This window comes from Zootermopsis nevadensis, unplaced genomic scaffold (assembly GCF_977971745.1).
Source record: "Zootermopsis nevadensis isolate Lab colony 2312 unplaced genomic scaffold, Znev_1.0 Znev_ptg000027l, whole genome shotgun sequence".
NCBI classification, from domain to species: domain Eukaryota; kingdom Metazoa; phylum Arthropoda; class Insecta; order Blattodea; family Termopsidae; genus Zootermopsis; species Zootermopsis nevadensis.
Window position 1 is genome coordinate 803,275 of NW_028259159.1, and position 19,953 is coordinate 823,227.

Here is a 19,953-nt window from a genome sequence, read left to right on the forward strand (position 1 = left end):
CAAATGATTTTTTATTTTCTATATTCCTTTCTGTTTCTTCCGCCATTTTTGCTTCCCTCTTCAAATGTTTAAAATTTCCCACTCGACGCTGCATAACCCGCAGATAAAGCGTCGATTAAATAAGTTAAGTAAACCAAAGGAAGACCAAGAAAAATATTTCAGTATGAGTCGTTCAAATGTATCTGTGCCAAATGTTCTGGCTATTTAGGGGTGCTGTATCAGGAAACATTGACTCTGACTAAGACAACGAAGAAATATAATAAGTACTACATAAACTTTATAATAACAAAAAAATTACGAAGCTAAACACTTATCTTGGCATAATTAAACCGAAAACTCGCAACGACGTAAACATATGAGCTCAACGTATTTAATTTGTTCAAAAAACATTTTTTGTTCGCCTTTAGCAGCTATCTCTTGAGGAAAATATAAGTTAAATGTCGTTTGAACTATCTTATGCACGCTTGTATCGTCATTTGGCAACGTTGTGTTTTTAGATCATCATATTTAGCCAGCGCCATTACTCCGACTCCCTGAGTGTTCTAAAATATTCATAGTTGGCCTACAGGAGCTATCTGTTGAGGAGAATATGAGTTAAACGTCCTTTAAACTACCTTATGCAGGCTTATAGTGACACTCGGTAGCCTTATATGTAATTAGATCGTCAGATTTAGCCAGCGCCAGTAGGCCGACTTCCTGAGTGTTCTAAAAAACATTTTTATTAGCCTACAGGAGCTATCTGTTGAGGAAAATGTAAACCGAAGTTTAAAGTAGCTGACGCAGCCTTGTTCGCCTTCTGGGAGCCTTATATGTAATTACATCAGCAGAATTAGCCAGCCTCGATATATCGTATCGCTAAGTATTTAGCTGTTACTACTCGTGCCGATATATCGACGCGTTCGATTTTCAGGGTTAAATTACTTACTTACTGGAATTCGTGGGACAAACAATACGAATTCTGAAACTGAGGAATTGAAGTTTATATTAGAAGCATCAAAGGAGATCCAGGCATAAGTGGGAGTATAATTTTGATTTGGAACCTAGAGATACAAAGAATCGGTCGATTCTTTGTGATCAATATCTGTTACCATTGAATGGAAACTAGATGGCAGGGTAAGTATCTTCAGGTCAACAGACTCTTAGTCCCTTATTCCACGAAGCCGAGTGTTTCCTGAGAAGCCAGTAGTCGCTTAGCCAGTCAAGACATTCTGCAGATACCGGGTTCGAATAGCGATCACTCGTTGATCCTTGGATTATTTAACGACTCTACTGGTACTACAGAAATTATATAGTATCAAACGATGATTGCAGATGATTATTAATGGTATATTATGGATTTGGAAAGAAGCAGTCATGTTCTATTGTCGATAACATCACTGCATTATCCAAGGTTACTTCCATTATTATGGCATCTCTTCCTTACCCAAAATTAACTGAATACACTCATGGATCTCCATACGCAACCTTTCGCCACCTGCTTTAATTAATTTTGGCGGAATTTGATCAATGCCCGGAGATTTATAACATCTCAACTTCCCGATTGCTAGTTCAACTTCATCTAAACTAGGTTCTGGTACTAACAGTTCAGCCGTATGCATTTTAATCTGTCTAACATAATCAGTTCCATGTTAATTTAAGAACTATTTAAAGAGATTTGTTCACTTATTTAACATTTTCATTGTATCTGCAAATAAATTGACATTATCATCGTTTACCGGATTAGTCGGTTTGATATTCTTCGTTAAAATTAATTTATGCCTGTTTTCAAATCTCTAATATTTTTGTCCATAATGTTTGAATCGATCTCAATAATTTTGCCCTTCAAATATTCCCTTATCTTATTCCTGAAGGTTCTAATAGCTTCACGTCGCACGTTACGTAGATTATCCGTATTTGTGTTTTTAACATTCTTCATCAAACCATGGTTTATTTTGCTTTCTCCTGTAGTATTCTAGTTTCTCTTTAGCTGAGATTTCGACATTTTATGATCCTTCTATGAAATCCACCTTTGGCGTGGTGTAAGACCGCCCGGCTGATTTCTTTGAAGCTTACAAGTAAAGTTTTCTGTTGGAGGGCTCCCAATATTCAGTTTAACTTCCGAACATGGAAGGTTTCGATTTTCTATCAGGGTTTACTTCCTTGGGTAGGTTCTTTACCATGCCTATCCTATAGTTGTGGGACACACTTTGTCTCGCTCCTCTGGCAGGGGCCTACGCCAGTTTCCATGGAACATCCAATTCCCACCCCCCTCAAAGAAACGGTGGTGTCCTATGGGAAAATTGTATACGTAAACACACTGATGTTTGCTGATGATCAGGTTTTAATACAAAACAATGAAAATGACTTACCATTTAAATGAACTGTGTAAGAAATGTAATTTCAAAATAATAACAGGAAAAACCAAAGTCATGACCTTTGTTGGGAAAGACTCAATAAGATCAAAAATTGTCATTGAGAACCTCGTCTTGGAAACGAGTTGTACACTTCAAATACTTAGTTACAAATGCGAAAACGATGCAAACGAAGAATTACATCGATTTCAGGCAACATGTGGAACTATACACAGAACCCCGAAAAAGAAAACCATACAAGAATCAAAAATTAAATTTTGTTAAGTCATGGCTGTGCCACCACTGTCACATGAACGTGAAACTTGGGTGCCGACACAAAGAGATGTTAGAAGGACACAAGCAGCGGAAATGAGATTTCTCCGGAGAGTCGGAGGACGTACAAAACAGGTCCAAACATTAAGACGTAAGAGAGGAACTAGAAATTAAGGCTTTTTTACAAAAATAATTGATTACAGCGGGAAATGGACAATACCAGACTATCAAAAATTGCTTATAACTACAAACCCACGGGAGACTTGGGACGACCCAGAAAACGATGGAGTGACTTGTGAAGCCGGAGGAGGCAATTACGCCTATCCCATAAAGTGGAGAAGAAAAAGGAGAAGATGTTTGTTTTATTGTGGTGCACCCAGGGTTTATGGGACGCATGTAAATTTACCTATGAATCCATCTGTCTGAAGTCGTCGCAGTTTTAAAGCCACTTCGAATGTGTCAGTAAAGATGTTACGTCACTGACCGTGCCCCTGCTTGCAGCCCCCTTCGACAGGTTCCTGTGCGGGGCGTTGCTACTTCTCCCCACACAACAGAGAAGCCATGGAGTAGAAGAGTTTTCCATTGGCCAGCCTGTTCACGGCTGCCACACGGAATTGAATGTTCCTGCGCACGAAGTCGTCCAATGGGGCAGCGCGCAAGACAGCAACAGCCCCTCAGCCCGAGATGAAAGCAATCTTATCATTACCAAGTTGTACGACATCCTGACAAATATATTAAAGGAAATATTTTTATCAGCTGAACTACGATCAGCTTCTCAACAATTATTCGTTGTAATAGATTTGTTTCTCCTGCTAAAAAAAACCCTGTCTTCTGGAATGTTGCTCCGTGTAGTCAGTAGATATTTACCGACGTTTCGGAGGTAGTTACTGCCTACGTTATCAGAGTACGGAATAGAGGATGTAAAAACCTCTGAAACTCGGTCATTGTAACGCAAAGTGATATCCCAGTAGATTCATCTTCAGAACCTGAAAGCTCATCAGGTTTGGTCTTTTGATTGGAATCTCATTTTTATTTACACACCATCGTAATGGTACCCTATGTCCCCAGCCTCACTTTATAGTAGAGTCCGAAAAACACTTTTAAAATTATGATCCTATTCCTTGTTCCTCAATACGTGTGCTGCTGTTTATGGATTGGCTGTCCTTGGTACTTCGACGCTGGAGTTCTTCCCAAGGGCACTCAGTATATTTTAATGACCATTAAATATGAGTCCATTCAAACAATAAATCATAATATTCACGTTTCACACAGTATTATTAATTTTATAATCGGTTACATTAAATGTGCCTCAATGAAAGAACCTTTGGCTGGTAAATCTTAATAATGTACGTCTACTCGTATTAAAAGTGTACTAGTAGACGGGGAGCTATTTTTAGTACGAGTACCTCGTGCTTTTTAATTCATATGTATATTGATTTTGTGATATTGCATAATGACCAATATTCCTATTTCACTAGTGTTCAAAGTATTTTTCTCATGTTAAATGATATTCACCCGAAACACATCCAGAAACACGCACTGAGCAGGTCATTGAAAAAGCTACTGTGCCTTCAGCTTTAAAACGCTGTAAGCATACCTCTTTTCCCTACAGATTTCTGAGTCACTCAACCCTGAACTGACCTAACGCAAGCCTAGAACAGGTGCACTTGTAACATACTACTCCACCCTTACTTCAGTATCTGTGTGTTGGGATCTCTAGTTAAGACAGAGTCCATAGACAAGGTTTAGTGAACTGACTGATGTACATTCTCCTTTCGTAAAAGTAAGGGACAAATTAAACGACTCAGTAAATGTAAACTGTACCTTTATTAAAATCCTTCACCACGCAGTCTGAACGCATTAAAATAGCGTAGAAAATGTTTCTATTACTCGGACATGAATTGAGTTATAAAAGTCGTATTTCCTTTGCTCGGCTATGAACCCCATCATATCTGGAAGATATACCAGCCTACAAACTTAAAACAAAGCAATGGTCCAACAAACTTTCGTATCGGGAAGTCTCTGAAGCTGAGGGGGTGGTATTAATTAGTTTGTTACTAAGAACCCAGTTCGTTGTGGGGTCAGATTAAGGGGCATAACGACGTGATGTAAACGTGGTTTGGATTTCAAGGCAGAGAATGAATTGAGAATGCAGGATTTTCTGAAGGTGCAATGTTTTTGTATTTGCTGCACTGGGACTGGAATTTAATTAATTACAGACTTACACGCCTGAGAAATGCTTCTTTTAAAAATATGGGCTTTCTTGAGAGGGTTAAAAAATCATAATAATACGCGATTATTCCCTCGTCTTATCAAGAGGCCGCGGAGTGATACAAATGGGGAACTAGGTGAACCGGCAAGACTGAGGTGATAGGGCGAATGAAACCCCGTGACGTCAGGCGCGAAGTGTGTGAGAGAGAGAGATGGAGGGAGAGAGAGTTTAATTAATTACAGATATACGCGCCTGAGTAATGTTTCTTTAAAAATATGGGCTTTCTTAATAATGTTAAAAAAATCATAATAATACGTGATTATTCCCTCGTCTTATCAAGAGGACGCGGAGTGATACAATTGGGGAAGAAGGTGAACCGGCACGACGGGGCTGAGCGGACTGAATGAAACCACGTGACGTCAGGCGCGAAGTGTGTGAGAGAGAGAGAGTGGGATGGAGAGAGAGTTTAATTAATTACAGACATAAGCGCCTGAGTAATGTTTCTTTAAAAATATGGGCTTTCTTAATAATGTTAAAAAAATCATAATAATACGTGATTATTCCCTCGTCTTATCAAGAGGACGCGGAGTGATACAAATGGGGAAGAAGGTGAACCGGCACGACTGTGATAAGAGGGCGAATTAAACCCCGTGACGTCAGGCGCGAAGTGTGTGAGAGAGAGAGACGGAGGGAGAGAGAGTTTAATTAATTACAGATATACGCGCCTGAGTAATGTTTCTTTAAAAATATGGGCTCTTTTAATAATGTTAAAAAAATCGTAATAACTGGGCAACTGACACACAGATTATTCCTTGGATCCGCCGCTAAGGCAGCGTTTCCGTGCTGGCAGCCAGGTGAACCCTGGATCGCTCTAGGTGCCCGCGCAGTGACATCAGAGAGCCATTGAGTTTTGTAGGGAGTGGATGTGTGTGAGCCGGGCTCCTACTTGTGCAGAGAAATACAGGTAAATAATCGGGTTTTTAGGTGAAATACATTCCATCCCCATGACTTAGGCGACATGCAAACTTTTGGTGATTAGTTCGTGTAATTACAGATTAATTAAAAGCAGTGAGAAACGTGCAGAAATAAGTTGACGGTAGTTTGCAAGGTGACGTCCAAAACCATCCCCCCCGAAAGTTAGTGCGTTACGTCAGTTGAAATAATAACAAAGTGTTTACTTTAATTTTTATTCAAAATTTATTAAAATTGTGAAATTGAAGTTTCGATGGAATTATAAATTTGTTAGGTCAGGAATTGTGTATTTATGGATGGAGAACTATTTGCGAAGTGTTTAGGTAACAAGGTGCACTTTTACGTTATTTTGGCGCCCGCTTGCTGATAGAAACTTCCAGAAAGAACTTGTCACTAGTTTCCTGGATGACGTCATAAAGTAGTGCCCTACAAAGTTCGAAGTTCACGTCGGTTTGAAATAATAATAATATTAATAATGAAGTGTTTATTATATATTTTATCAGGAATTTCTTCAAAATATTTAATTATAATTTCTACTGTATTTACAATGCAGGTCAGGAATTCTGTAACTATTTTTCGCGGTAAGGAATCAAACATGAACTACTTCCGAAGTTTATATGTATTATTGCGCCCCTCTTTTTATTGGTGTTTGCTGTGGTTATAATGGCGCTATTTTTTGCTAGTTAGAAATATTAAATATTTAATTAATATTTTATTATCAAAGTTTAAACATATGAATAATGGCCATATAGTTTCAAAAATTTAAATACGTAAAAATATGTTACTTATTTAACAATATAGATGTAATTCAAATCACGATCGTTGTAAATAGTACGATAATTCATTGCAGAGGATGTAGCCATTTTTAATTTCAGAAGTGTTAGATTTATACCAGATATGAATTTTAATGCTGATACGAATCATATTATAAATCGACAATTAAAGATTTTTCTGACGTACAAAATAATTTTGTCGAAGGTTTCTTGTAAAGTTTCACTATTTAATTGTCTGTAGTATGTAAATTAAGTGAGGCTACTGCAAAGCTGTAGACATATTTAATTGCGTTTCATAAGCGAGAGCAATTTTTATTTCTGAATACATGATATAGAGTAAACAATACGTAAATATCAAACAGTAAAATTTGATTAGTTCCGTTTGAAACAAATTTGAAATGAAATTAAAATAATTAGCTACTTTACACAGCAATGTAATAGTATATGATTACAGGTATGTTGGCGACATTTATAAATCGGTGTTTAACATGAACACTGTTTATTTACTTGGTTTATACACAGCTTGTTGCAATGGGAAGGTGTTTGGATCGAACCCTCACCGCTGATCATCTGGTTCTACTGATGTTATCGTGTTTTTATTCAGTTTCTCTAGTCATCGGTCATCATGATAGTGAATTAAGATGAATTGCATTACTATGTTATCTTTATTTTCAGGCTTTATAACTGAGTATGTGACATCGTCTAGCTAATTAGGCAGGGAATAATATAAGTTATTATAGCCAATTCTATCAGTAAGCACCCCCGACAGATTAATAATGTGAATTTAATTATAGATGAACTAGGAGTAGCGAAATGCTGTTATAATCGACAACTACAACACAGGCCAGAGTATTTACTTCTTTAGCGCAAGAGTGGATTATCATCTTGTAATGAAAAATATATATATATAATAGGGCGTGACCTACATTGCTGATGATAGGAGATATGCTTTATTGTGCTGATGATAAGAAGGGAGCACTATCGTGCTGATGATAGGAGATATGCTTTATTGTGCTGATGATAAGAAGGGAGCACTATCGTGCTAATGATAGGAGACTGCATTATTCTGCTGATGATAAGAAGGGAGCACTATCGTGCTGATGATAGGAGACTGCATTATTCTGCTGATGATAAGAAGGGAGCACTATCGTGCTGATGATAGGAGACTGCATTATTCTGATGATGATAAGAAGGGAGCACTATCGTGCTGATGATAGGAGACTGCATTATTCTGCTGATGATAAGAAGGGAGCACTATCGTGCTGATGATAGGAGACTGCATTATTCTGCTGATGATAAGAAGGGAGCACTATCGTGCTGATCATAGGAGATTTGCATTATTGTGCTGATGATAGAAAACATGCATTGTTGTGCTGATGATAAGAAGGAAGCAATATCGTGGTGATGATAGGAGATATGTAATATTCTGATGGTTAGATTTGAATTATTGTGCTGATGATAGAAAACATGCATTACTGTGCTGATGATATTAGACATGTATTATTCTGATGATGATAGGAGATTTGCATTATTGGCTGATGATAGGAAGGAAGCACTACTGTGCTGATGATAGGAGATTTGCATTACTGTGCTGATGATAGGAGATATGTATTATTCTGATGATGATAGGAGATTTGCATTATTCTGCTGATGATAGAAAACATGCATTGTTGTGCTGATGATAAGAAGGAAGCAATATCGTGGTGATGATAGGAGATATGTAATATTCTGATGATGTTAGGAGATTTGAATTATTGTGCTGATGATAGAAAACATGCATTACTGTGCTGATGATAGGAGACATGTATTATTCTGATGATGATAGGAGATTTGCATTATTCTGCTGATGATAGAAAACATGCATTGTTGTGCTGATGATAAGAAGGAAGCAATATCGTGGTGATGATAGGAGATATGTAATATTCTGATGATGTTAGGAGATTTGAATTATTGTGCTAATGATAGAAAACATGCATTACTGTGCTGATGATAGGAGACATGTATTATTCTGATGATGATAGGAGATTTGCATTATTCTGCTGATGATAGAAAACATGCATTGTTGTGCTGATGATATGAAGGAAGCACTGCTGTGCTGATGATAGAAAACATGCATTGTTGTGCTGATGACAGGAAGGACATAACAATAGGACCGAATGGAAGAGGAGAATTGAGGAGGTCATGGACCGAATATGGACTGTAGAGCCATAGAAGGAGAAGAAGAAGTTGATAGGAAGGAAGCACTATTGTGCTCATGATAGGGGAAGAACAGGGGTGCTGATGATTGGGGCGGAATATACAAGAGTTCTGATGATGGGATAATATAACTGCACTTCTGATGGCAGGAAGTGTTCACTGGTGTGCTCATGACATGTTTTTTCACCATCCCAAATGACTTTCCACTGAATAGAACCGCAAATATATTTTTGAGACTCTAAACTTGCCCACTTGTTAGAGCGTTTCTTAATTTCCTCGAAAGAAACATTTCTTTACCCTGCGAATTTTGGACGAAGCGAATGTTTTGACGTGTCTTCTACAGAATTAGTAGCCGAGAATCCGCAATGCGTTTGAAGAGCATTCATTCCATTCCCACGCTGAAATTGGACTCCCCAGCGTAAAGTTCTTCCTGAATTCGTCAAGGACAGTGCCCCCTAACACCTGACTTGATCAGCCACAGCGGACGGACAGATACGACAGAACATAAACAAACGACGCGCGCATAGCGGTCGGTGTGTGCAGAAATACGTATTCAATGACTTTGAGGAGCGTGTTTACGTTAAAGACTTGTGATTGTAGATTTTGACATCGGTTACAAGCCACAAGAATTGTTTTGATTAATAAGTGATTGACATTGAAAATTACACGATTTTACGAACGTCATAGTTTCTCGGCTCTAAATCTTAATCTTGGAAGAAATTCTTGATTCTTTATTGGTATTTAGATTACGCTCACCGACACGAGAGTGCGATCGGGTACGCATCTACAGAGAAATAAAGAACTTACGAAATATTATGAGACATGTCTTTTTTAATATTACAACGGTAAGAGTTTATTAAAATTGTTCTCTTTCCTTACGCCTGCAAATTTTACGCAGTTGATAATCAGCCACGAATTCGACAAGATATTAAGTAATTCTTAAAATGACTGCATACGATCTCAGAATCTCAGATTAAATTTAGTTCGTTTAATTTGCTGCTACTTCGTGTAGGTAATAACACAAATAAAAATGACGTCACTCAAAACAACGTGATGTCACAGACTGATACAAAAATCTTTTTATTTCAGTTACCACACATGATCTGTTCAAATTACTAAACCTTCTAACACACAAACAAACCCAACACTACTTTTATAATCTCTCTCTCTCTCTCTCTCTCTCTTGCTTGGGGTATTACTTCTGCATGTATGCATGGCCGGCAAACAGTAGCTTAACTAACACCATTTGAACGTTCATGTGTGTGTGTAAACTAAACTTGTCTGCTTCTTTGGACCCAGAAATTATTCTGAACGTGTGTCCAAAATTCGATTTACAATTAAATTCAGGGCTCGACGTATCCTTCCTTTAGAATTCTCTAACTGAATACTAAACCAGCATTTCGAATAAACGGAGTTATATTACACAGAGATTCGCACAATGTGGTACGCAGTTCGTTGACAAATGAAATTCGATCAAACTTTTTCTAATATTCGTCAACGATTCGGAAATTAATTTTACTTAATTTTTGTGGATAGAAGAAATACATTTTCCATTCGTCCGAGGCGGTGAGAAAGCCTAACGAAAAAGGACCAATGAAATTCTTGTATTTAAAATAAAAAACTAGATACTCAATCGATGAAAATATTATAAGAAAAGGTAAATATTTATTCGTGTGACAGACATGCAGACCGATTGACGCAAGGACAATGATAGGGTGAGCATGCCAGTTCGACAAATTTAGGGCCACGGCACTAGTTTGAAGGGGTTAATGTTACGGCACTATTGTGTCGAGGTTAAGGTCACGGCTTTATTGTGTCGTTTATATTGTAACGGCACTATTGTGTCGAGGTTTTTGTTACAGAAATATTGTGTCGCATTTAATGTTACGGCACTATTGTGTCGCGGGTAATGTCACGGCATTATTGTGTCGTTTATATTGTCACGGCACTTTTGTGTCGAGGTTTTTGTTACAGAAATATTGTGTCGCATTTAATGTTACGGCACTATTGTGTCGCGGGTAATGTCACGGCATTATTGTGTCGTTTATATTGTCACGGCATTTTGTGTCGAGGTTTTTGTTACAGAAATATTGTGTCGCATTTAATGTTACGGCACTATTGTGTCGCGGGTAATGTCACGGCATTATTGTGTCGTTTATATTGTCACGGCACTTTTGTGTCGAGGTTTTTGTTACAGAAATATTGTGTCGCATTTAATGTTACGGCACTATTGTGTCGCGGGTAATGTCACGGCATTATTGTGTCGTTTATATTGTAACGGCACTATTGTGTCGAGGTTTTGGTTACAGAAATATTGTGTCGCATTTAATGTTACGGCACTATTGTGTCGCGGGTAATGTCACGGCATTATTGTGTCGTTTATATTGTCACGGCACTTTTGTGTCGAGGTTTTCGTTACAGAAATATTGTGTCGCATTTAATGTTACGGCACTATTGTGTCGCGGGTAATGTCACGGCATTATTGTGTCGTTTATATTGTCACGGCACTTTTGTGTCGAGGTTTTCGTTACAGAAATATTGTGTCGCATTTAATGTTACGGCACTATTGTGTCGCGGGTAATGTCACGGCATTATTGTGTCGTTTATATTGTCACGGCACTTTTGTGTCGAGGTTTTTGTTACAGAAATATTGTGTCGCATTTAATGTTACGGCACTATTGTGTCGCGGGTAATGTCACGGCATTATTGTGTCGTTTATATTGTCACGGCACTTTTGTGTCGAGGTTTTTGTTATAGAAATATTGTGTCGCATTTAATGTTACGGCACTATTGTGTCGAGGTTAAGTTGACGTCAGTCTTGTGGCGAGGATAGGGTCACAGCACAATTGTTACAAGGATAGGGTCACGGCAATGGAATGATGTTAAGGTCAGGTCACTATTGTGGCTAGGATAGGGTCACAGCAAAATTGTTACAAGGATAGGGTCACGGCAATGGAATTATGTTAAGGTCAGGTCACTATTGTGTCTAGGATAGGGTCACAGCACAATTGTTACAAGGAAAGGGTCACGGCAATGGAATGATGTTAAGGTCAGGTCACTATTGTGGCTAGGATAGGGTCACAGCACTAGATAGCCGAGGTTAAGGTCACGTCACTATTGTGGCTAGGATAGGGTCACAGCACTAGATTGCCGAGGTTAAGGTCACGGATTTATTTGCCGAGGTTAAGGTCACGGCTTTATTTGCCGAGGTTAAGGTCACGGCTTTATTTGCCGAGGTTAAGGTCACGGCTTTATTTGCCGAGGTTAAGGTCACGGCTTTATTATGCCGAGGTTAAGGTCACGGCTTTATATTGTCGAGGTTAAAATCACGGCTTTATTTGCCGAGGTTACGGTCACGGCTTTACTTGCCGCGGTTAAAGTCACGGCTTTATTGTGCCGAGGTTAACGCCACGGCTTTATTTGCCGAGGTTAAGGTCACGGCTTTATTATGCCGAGGTTAAGGTCACGGCTTTATTTGCCGAGGTTACAGTCACGGCTTTATTGTGCCGAGGTTAAGGTCACGGCTTTACTTACCGAGGTTAAAGTCACGGCTTTATTGTGGCGAGGTTAACGCCACGGCTTTATTTGCCGAGGTTAAGGTCACGGCTTTATTTGCCGGGGTTAAGGTCACGGCTTTATTGTGCCGAGGTTAAGGTCACGGCTTTATTTGCCGAGGTTAAGGTCACGGCTTTATTTGCCGAGGTTAAGGTCACGGCTTTATTTGCCGAGGTAAAGGTCACGGCTTTATTGTGCCTAGGTTAAGGTCACGGCTTTATTTGCCGAGGTTAAGGTCACGGCTTTATTTGCCGAGGTTAAGGTCACGGCTTTATTTGCCGAGGTTAAGGTCACGGCTTTATTTGCCGGGGTTAAGGTCACGGCTTTATTTGCCGAGGTTAAGGTCACGGCTTTATTTGCCGGGGTTAAGGTCACGGCTTTATTTGCCGAGGTTAAGGTCACGGCTTTATTTGCCGAGGTTAAGGTCACGGCTTTATTTGCCGAGGTTAAGGTCACGGCTTTATTTGCCGAGGTTAAGGTCAGGTGAATAATATGTCGGGGTAATTGGTGGGGGCGGACTAGTGTGCGAAATCTGAATAAAAACACGAAAGCGTCAGTAAATACAGAAGGTAAGTTGCCTGGGTTTGATCTTTTTATCTTTGGAATGCAACCTGCAGTGTATGGAGCCCGGTATTTGATCTGTGTTGTTGTTTTACTTCTGTTTATTTATGTGTGTGTCACAACTGTTTAACGTTTCCTGTTGCATTTGTCTGCCTTCGAAATTGCCTAAGCTGCCCCTGCGTCTTTCGTATTTGCTACGTGCATTCTATGTGGCCAGCCGGTCTTGACGTTCTTGATTTTTATATGACGTTTACAGCGAGGAAGATTATTTATTTAGGTATGTACTTGAATCGTCAGATTTTAAGCACGATAAGAAGTTTAGGTTCACTAATCACAGATTTTACAGGCAAATTATTATCTCATTTGTCAGGTTGGTAGTGTGTGGTTCGCGAGTTTAATTTCTTGTGCTCGCGGGAGGAGACGCGTCGTGTCTATTTAATAGTGAATCGTCAATTTAGCGCCTGCGCAGTGGGTTAAATCTGCTGTATATAGAATATTGTCGTTAAAGGGCGGATTTTTTGATCTTGTGATTCTTATTTTCAAGCAGGGGCGTGTCCCCCTTCATCTTCCTTGCGAAAAATGAGTGCTCAATCTAATACAAGGCTCTCTCAAGTGTCTGCGACGCTGTGCTGTGTGGTGTTGTGTGGTGCAGTGATGTGTGGTGTTGTGCTGTGTGGTGTTGTGCTGTGTGGTGGTGTGATTTTCAGTTTCAGGCATCGATCCAAGGACCTCTTCTAGAGGAGCAGCGCGTACTCTGTAACGTAGAACCAAAACTTTTTTTCTAACTCTTTTGGATGGGCGTTCTTTTGCAGGACATTAGCTGGGACACGGTCTTATCATGTCAGTCCGCCCCCAGGCTGGTCATGGCTTCATCTTAGTACCGTGTGTGTTAGGTTTGTCTTTGAGATTAATGTTCTTTTTCAGGCTGTATTGTGAACTGGAGATTCAACTTAGAGAAAAAAATTGAATGTTATTACTTTGAAGAAACTCTTAGTGCGCGCGAATAGTTATTACGTGACAATAAAATGCAGGTTATTAATCGGTCAGTTACATTTGCGTTTTACGTGGCAGTGGGATCGCCGGTGTACCGTAGGCATTGGAATTTTACGCGAATGAAAACTTAATCTCGTAATAATACGTTTATCTCAAAATCAAATCGAGTTTGAATTGTTACTAGTATGGAAGCTGCAATTTCACCTCTTAATAGGACGAGAAATTTTGTTTTCTGTAATCACGTAGGCAAGTCAGAGTCAGATCGTTGGTAGGGCCTCGTTATCGAGATTTTGTTTTATAACCGATCGGTTCGTCCGTCGAACTCGAGAGACGTTAGTTGCATCTTCAATGCGTAGAACCGTCGAGGTTTTGTTTTGAGATGAATTCGATTCATGTGACTGAGTAGAAGAGGTGAGTTGTACCACTGAAAGTGGGCAACTCCAATCATCAGATATTCCACGCCTTCATTAAATCACGAAGTTTGTGTATCTGCAACAGAAGAAAGAGATCAGGATTGCCAACGGCACAGGTAAGTTGTTTTCGTTGATGTTGTTAATTCACATTTCTTTGGTTCTCTTCTTATAGAAGGCGTTTCGTTTGTTTTGATTGTTTCAGGTCCCGCTCACATCCTGTGCCTCAACGTGGCGAGCGGGTGAAACAAAGAACGGTGCATTCCCGAAATTTAGGTCAACTTTGCATTGACTAAACCAAAATTTTTTATCGTACTGTTTGGATTGTATTTTATTATAATTCGTGATCTACGCATTTTAATAGCCCTTGAAGCATGATAATAATGTTTTTGGCAATGCGTAAACGCCTATTGGTTGATTGTGCTCGTCTGACGGTAATTTTTTTCGATATTTTTTTCCCTGTTGGTTTAGCGGATTTTAAAATATTTGTTTCTCTTATACAGATCTGTGTACGGAGTTTAATGTTAGACCTCACTGGCTTACATAAATTGGCGCTTATATAAATCTTCATGTACCTTTTAGTAAGTTTTATTTTGGTGGGTCTGAAATATTTGTAGGCTTGGCATGAAGAATGTTTTGTTAAATCATCACTGCTGTTTTTGGTTGTATTCAAGTTACTGTAAGTAGAGTAGAACATCAGATTAAGGGTTTTCCAGAAGTGAGTTTGAGAATGATTTTAACAAGTTTCCTTCGACGTTTATCTTTCATTTGAGTACCCAGTAAAATCCATCTTCAAATCTATTCATTCTCTAATGTTATTTTTGTTGCGATGTGTCACGTATGTGTTTGCGTGGAAATGTGTCCGCCCTTGGGTTCATTGTCCTTCCCCTAGATGAATATAGAACAGAGGTGGAATGATACTGAAAGCGGAGAACCGAAATGGCCTTGAGAAAACCCTTTCCCATTTCGTCCAGTTTGGTAGCGTGGTCGTATAAGTGTCTGCCGAAGGTCACGCAGTGAACATTGAGTGGAATGGCACTTGATATGAAAAATCTGCCAGACCGATTTTGATAAATATGAGAAAGTACGGATGAGCATGATTAAACTATTAGGTAGTATTTGAAACACACGTGAAATAGATATTATTCTAATTTCATTATAATTATCTACTGTAATAATAGTAATTTGAGATTTACGTTCAAGGAAATGCATCGTTCCTTGGCCAAACAGGATAGATTTTTTGAAATATTTTTCTGGTAACTGGACCCCTCCTTCAGTGGCCTTCTCTGAGCATTCATTCAGGTGTTCAAGAAGTTTCCTGTTACAAATCATGCCATGGCAATTTGAGCGCTTAACCTAACCTAACCTGAATTCCTTTTTCATTTGAGAGCTGCCAAGTGTTCATATACATGGCAGGTTCAATTTCATAATATTCTGTTTTGTTTTAATTGATTTCCATGTTCACATTATAACTCTGTAATGTTTCAAAATTATTTTTGTTTGTGACATACCCCAAAACAAAATTACATGAACATAAAATTTTATTGAATATGGTGGGTTGTATATAGCCACAAAGAAGAAAGTCAGAGCAAAATAAAAATAATAAAATAAAAGTGATCTTCTGCATTGTACCCGGCTTTAATGATACTTCTATTTTTAAGGTCTGTAGAATGTTTGTAATAATGGGCGAGATGTCATTTCATGTCATCACGACCTTGATGATGGAGACAGTAACGTCAGTCACTTTCTACGAGATTACACGGTGCAACATCACAGACGTTGGAAGACTGATTATCCATCACGAGTGCTTGTGAATATAATTTTCCAGACAAATCACCTGCAGTTAGACGTAGCATGGAAGAGCCACAACTCATCATTAAAGCAAGTAGAATGTTGGTGAGTGCGGAAGCATGACAAATTGTATTTGAATTTATATTTCTTGTTCTCTCTCCTTCATTGTTTTCAATTTAATTGTGGCCATCCGTTTTTTCCACATTGTTCCTGCAACTCCATCTGCTGTGCCTGGGTAGCGTGTAGCAGCTATTCAGTAGTACATTATAACTACCAAAGGGCATTTCGTAGGTTTTTATTGGAAATGATTTTCATCGAATGCATTCGAAAGTTATACATATTGACCAATCATGTTGAATCTTCCTATTAAAAATTTATTGGATAGAAGTGTCGATAGATCTTTCTATTTTTATTCGACACATTGCATTATTATTTGTAATCGAATTAATTATATTAAACTAACCAAATCCAATATACCCTGTCACCAGATTTCTATTTGTGAGTAAAATATGAAAGAAATGCCCAAACACAATTGTATTATTTCAGGTACATATATCTGTCTATTAATAATATAACTTCAGAGACCCTTGCTGCCTCCATCACTTATCATAAAGATGGAGGTAGCAAGGACCCCGAAACGTTCGTAAACTTCTACCAGACAACACGGCACTATAACCCAGAAGACAGCAATCGTCAGACTCACTATCATGAAAACCTCATATCCTAATTCTGTAGGAAGATGTCATGACATTGCTTTATTTATGTGCATCATAACATAATATGATTCTCCTCTCTTAAATTGCCAACTGCATCATATGACGGTATAATTGAGGGAGGACGAGACTCAGCCTTGTTCCAAGCTACCATGCAGAATTTGCCTGGAGAGGCAGAGACATTGAGCGTGATATCCAGACCAAGATTTGAACACAAGTCCTCCCAAATATAACACAAGAGTGCTAACTACTACACTGTATTTTCTGGTTTAAGCTTTATCCTCATAATCACGTTTATTTTTTAACCCAGAAATTGATTTCTGTGTTTATGACAAAGCGAAAATCTTAAAGATATTATGTTTGATTTGTCAAAACCTCTTATAATTACTGAGAATTCATCTAAAATTCTATACATACATAAATTTGAAGCAATTATTAAATATAACAATATGAAATTAAGTGTAAAACCACATAGCACAACTAGCCATCTGAAGTATGACTATAATTACAGAATTAATAAATGAAAACCATTCTCTAGAGCAGACTGGTGAACTACAAATACACAGTGACATTAATGCAAGGAATATCAGGCATTAGCCATACTTGTTCAACTGCTTGACTTACTACAGAATACAGCATAGCCTTTTCAAAGTCATGTATCAATTCTTGTCCTCAGGTTTTTGCAGCTGTAGTTCAATGTACAACTTTGGCTGCTGGGGACACAGTTGATCCCTGAAAGACAAAGTTGGGCATGTAAAAATTATTTTTAAAATAATTTTTGATAGTTCCAAGACAAGTAGCATAAAACATTGCTTTTGCCAGTATAAAGCTCAAAGAAACATGGAAGATGGACAAGTGCAGAATTTCCATGTACACAGACAACTTCATCAGCAGAAAAGACTAATGGTCTAAATTGATTACTACAATTATAAAATTATTAATCACATCTTCTAGCCAAGACATAATACAACCAAAAAGATATAGTATGATTTGAAATATTATGCAGTTTAATGAACCAATTCAATTAATGTCTTTTCAACCCTTTCATTGCTTTATTTAATGCCATCAGCTCAGTAGTTCACATTCTTGAATTCTTTATACTCTAAGATGTTTGTGTCACAGAAATAAATGATTTACCAAGAAAAAAAATATCATCATGTACTACTGATTAAATACCTTCTAATGAGCATGAATGGATAGTACATGTCTTGAATGCAAATGATTTAGTGTTTCATGCTAAAAGAAGCATGCCACTGATTAAAGTAGTTCATTTTGTGACCTACAGACATCAGAGAATGCCACAATTCAATTTTTCGCTACCTTCAGAACCCCGTCTGAAAAATTATCCTTTTGTGTCTGAGTTCTGTGCTCTCACACAGTATTGTGGAAGACATACAAGCAATGAATATTACAGATGTATGACATGCAATGGGTGAAGTATTCATACTTCCTGACAGCAATTCAAGAGCTGTGTCGCTTCAAAAGGTAATTGATATACTTTCAATATATGCCTAATATTGAGTGTCCCCTCATCCACTATGACTACACACCTGGGTTTCAGTAGACTAAACATAATACAGAATGGCTATTGACCCCCACACCTTGACACAATGTACATGAATGTTTCTAGCAAACTGATAAACTTAGAAAGCATCAGTAAATTATGGTTACTTAAGAATACATGTCTGAAGTATAGTGATGTGAACCAAATGTCAATTACTAGGCAACTTGGACTTGTGTTATCATATCTATGCACATCTTACCCAACATGTGGCAGGAGTTCCACCAACTGGCCCTACAAGCCTATACGTTCTGCACGCACCACGATTATTTGTAGTGAACGCAAACTGCAAAGTGGGAAGAACTACCCTCGAATGCAACAACAGCAATCTGGTTTAAAGTCATTTGTTGATAATTAAACTACTAAAGTTCACAGAAATGTAGGGGAAGATGATATTGGAACAATAAAAATTAGTATCCACTGAATGGCTGTGCCTGAAACAAATCAGTTCTCCCAGTGTCATATATCATACTATTGCACATATTGCAGGTTTCAACCCATCAATGGCTTCCATTGTGTGACTTCTGCTGCAGACTGCTGTAAGAGTGCAATGGCCAGATCGCACGAGCACAGGTGATGCCTGTAAGACTCATCACAGGTAATACTCACTGACTGTAATCATTTGTATGATGGCTACTATTTGCCCTAATGACATCCCTCAAAGTTTCTTTAGGTGTCATACAAGTGTTCTTTTTTTATATGTATATGTTGGGGTCTAAATATACCAACATTTTTGTTCTTTACACAAAGTGCATAAAGTAAACAACTAATGGTATGGTATCTGTTCATCTATGTGTCTCATCTCCAAACATGCACAGCATATTTTCATTAAGGTTCATACTGGGTTATCTCGCAGAATTCGTTCTTTGATTGTATTGGTCAAATATAACCACTAGATTGTACCATATATGTCACAATAAACTTTGTCAAATTTCTAAGAAATTACTCATCGTGCATAATTTGTATATGGCATAAAATATATACTTCACTTGTGTCTAAAATTTATTATTAGAAACATTCTTCTATATAGCGAATATCTTTAGAAAGCCAAGAAAATAGCTTTCTCAACAATATATTGGCAGTTGTTTCTTTTTTAGGCTGCAGACAGTATAAACATACACATATATAACGGAAAATATATGATACCAACCTAGCAAAGAAGTATCTTAAAAATGTTGCAAAACTTAAGTATTTGGCATGCTTACTACATGCTTGTTGTAATCGTCACTCTTCGCCAAGTGCATACACACCAACTTCTGTTGCACACGCCTGAAAGCACCTAACCTCAATTTTTAAACGGGATTTGCCACGAATCTGCGCAATACGAGTGAAATCAGACCGACTTAATAAGCTTACATATTTTGACCTCATCGTAAACATTATGTTGAGTTCCTCCCGAATACCAGTGATTCTAAATTAGTTATAATTATTGGTGGGATTTGATATTGGAGGCCCTCATATAGACAGTATAGAGAAAGTAATACCGAATTCGCATATGGTGCGGCATTCACTTATCTTTGCATTAGTTCATGCACTCGCCAATATATGGCGCAGCATTTCACTTATCTGTACATAGTTCACAGAGTGTTTCCACTTTTCGCATCTGTGTTAAT

General features: G+C 38.2%; 2 long non-coding RNA genes across 3 annotated transcripts; one reads left to right on the top strand and one right to left on the bottom strand.

Moving 5' to 3' along the window:
• Positions 1-1,707: 1,707 nt before the first annotated feature.
• Positions 1,708-19,898, bottom strand: LOC110828511 (uncharacterized). Of its 2 annotated transcripts, none has more exons than XR_015537239.1 (3): positions 19,491-19,898; positions 17,404-17,511; positions 1,708-3,325 (listed from the first exon to the last, which is right to left on the bottom strand). It is a non-coding gene; the product is annotated as an uncharacterized LOC110828511 (long non-coding RNA). The 2 variants fall into 2 exon arrangements; XR_015537238.1 differs by lacking the exon at positions 1,708-3,325 and adding an exon at positions 3,839-14,354 and having other exon boundaries at positions 19,491-19,869.
• On the top strand, positions 14,502-19,345 carry LOC147872443 (uncharacterized). The gene is made up of 2 exons (XR_015537240.1): positions 14,502-16,171; positions 18,830-19,345. It is a non-coding gene; the product is annotated as an uncharacterized LOC147872443 (long non-coding RNA).
• Positions 19,899-19,953: the final 55 nt, after the last annotated feature.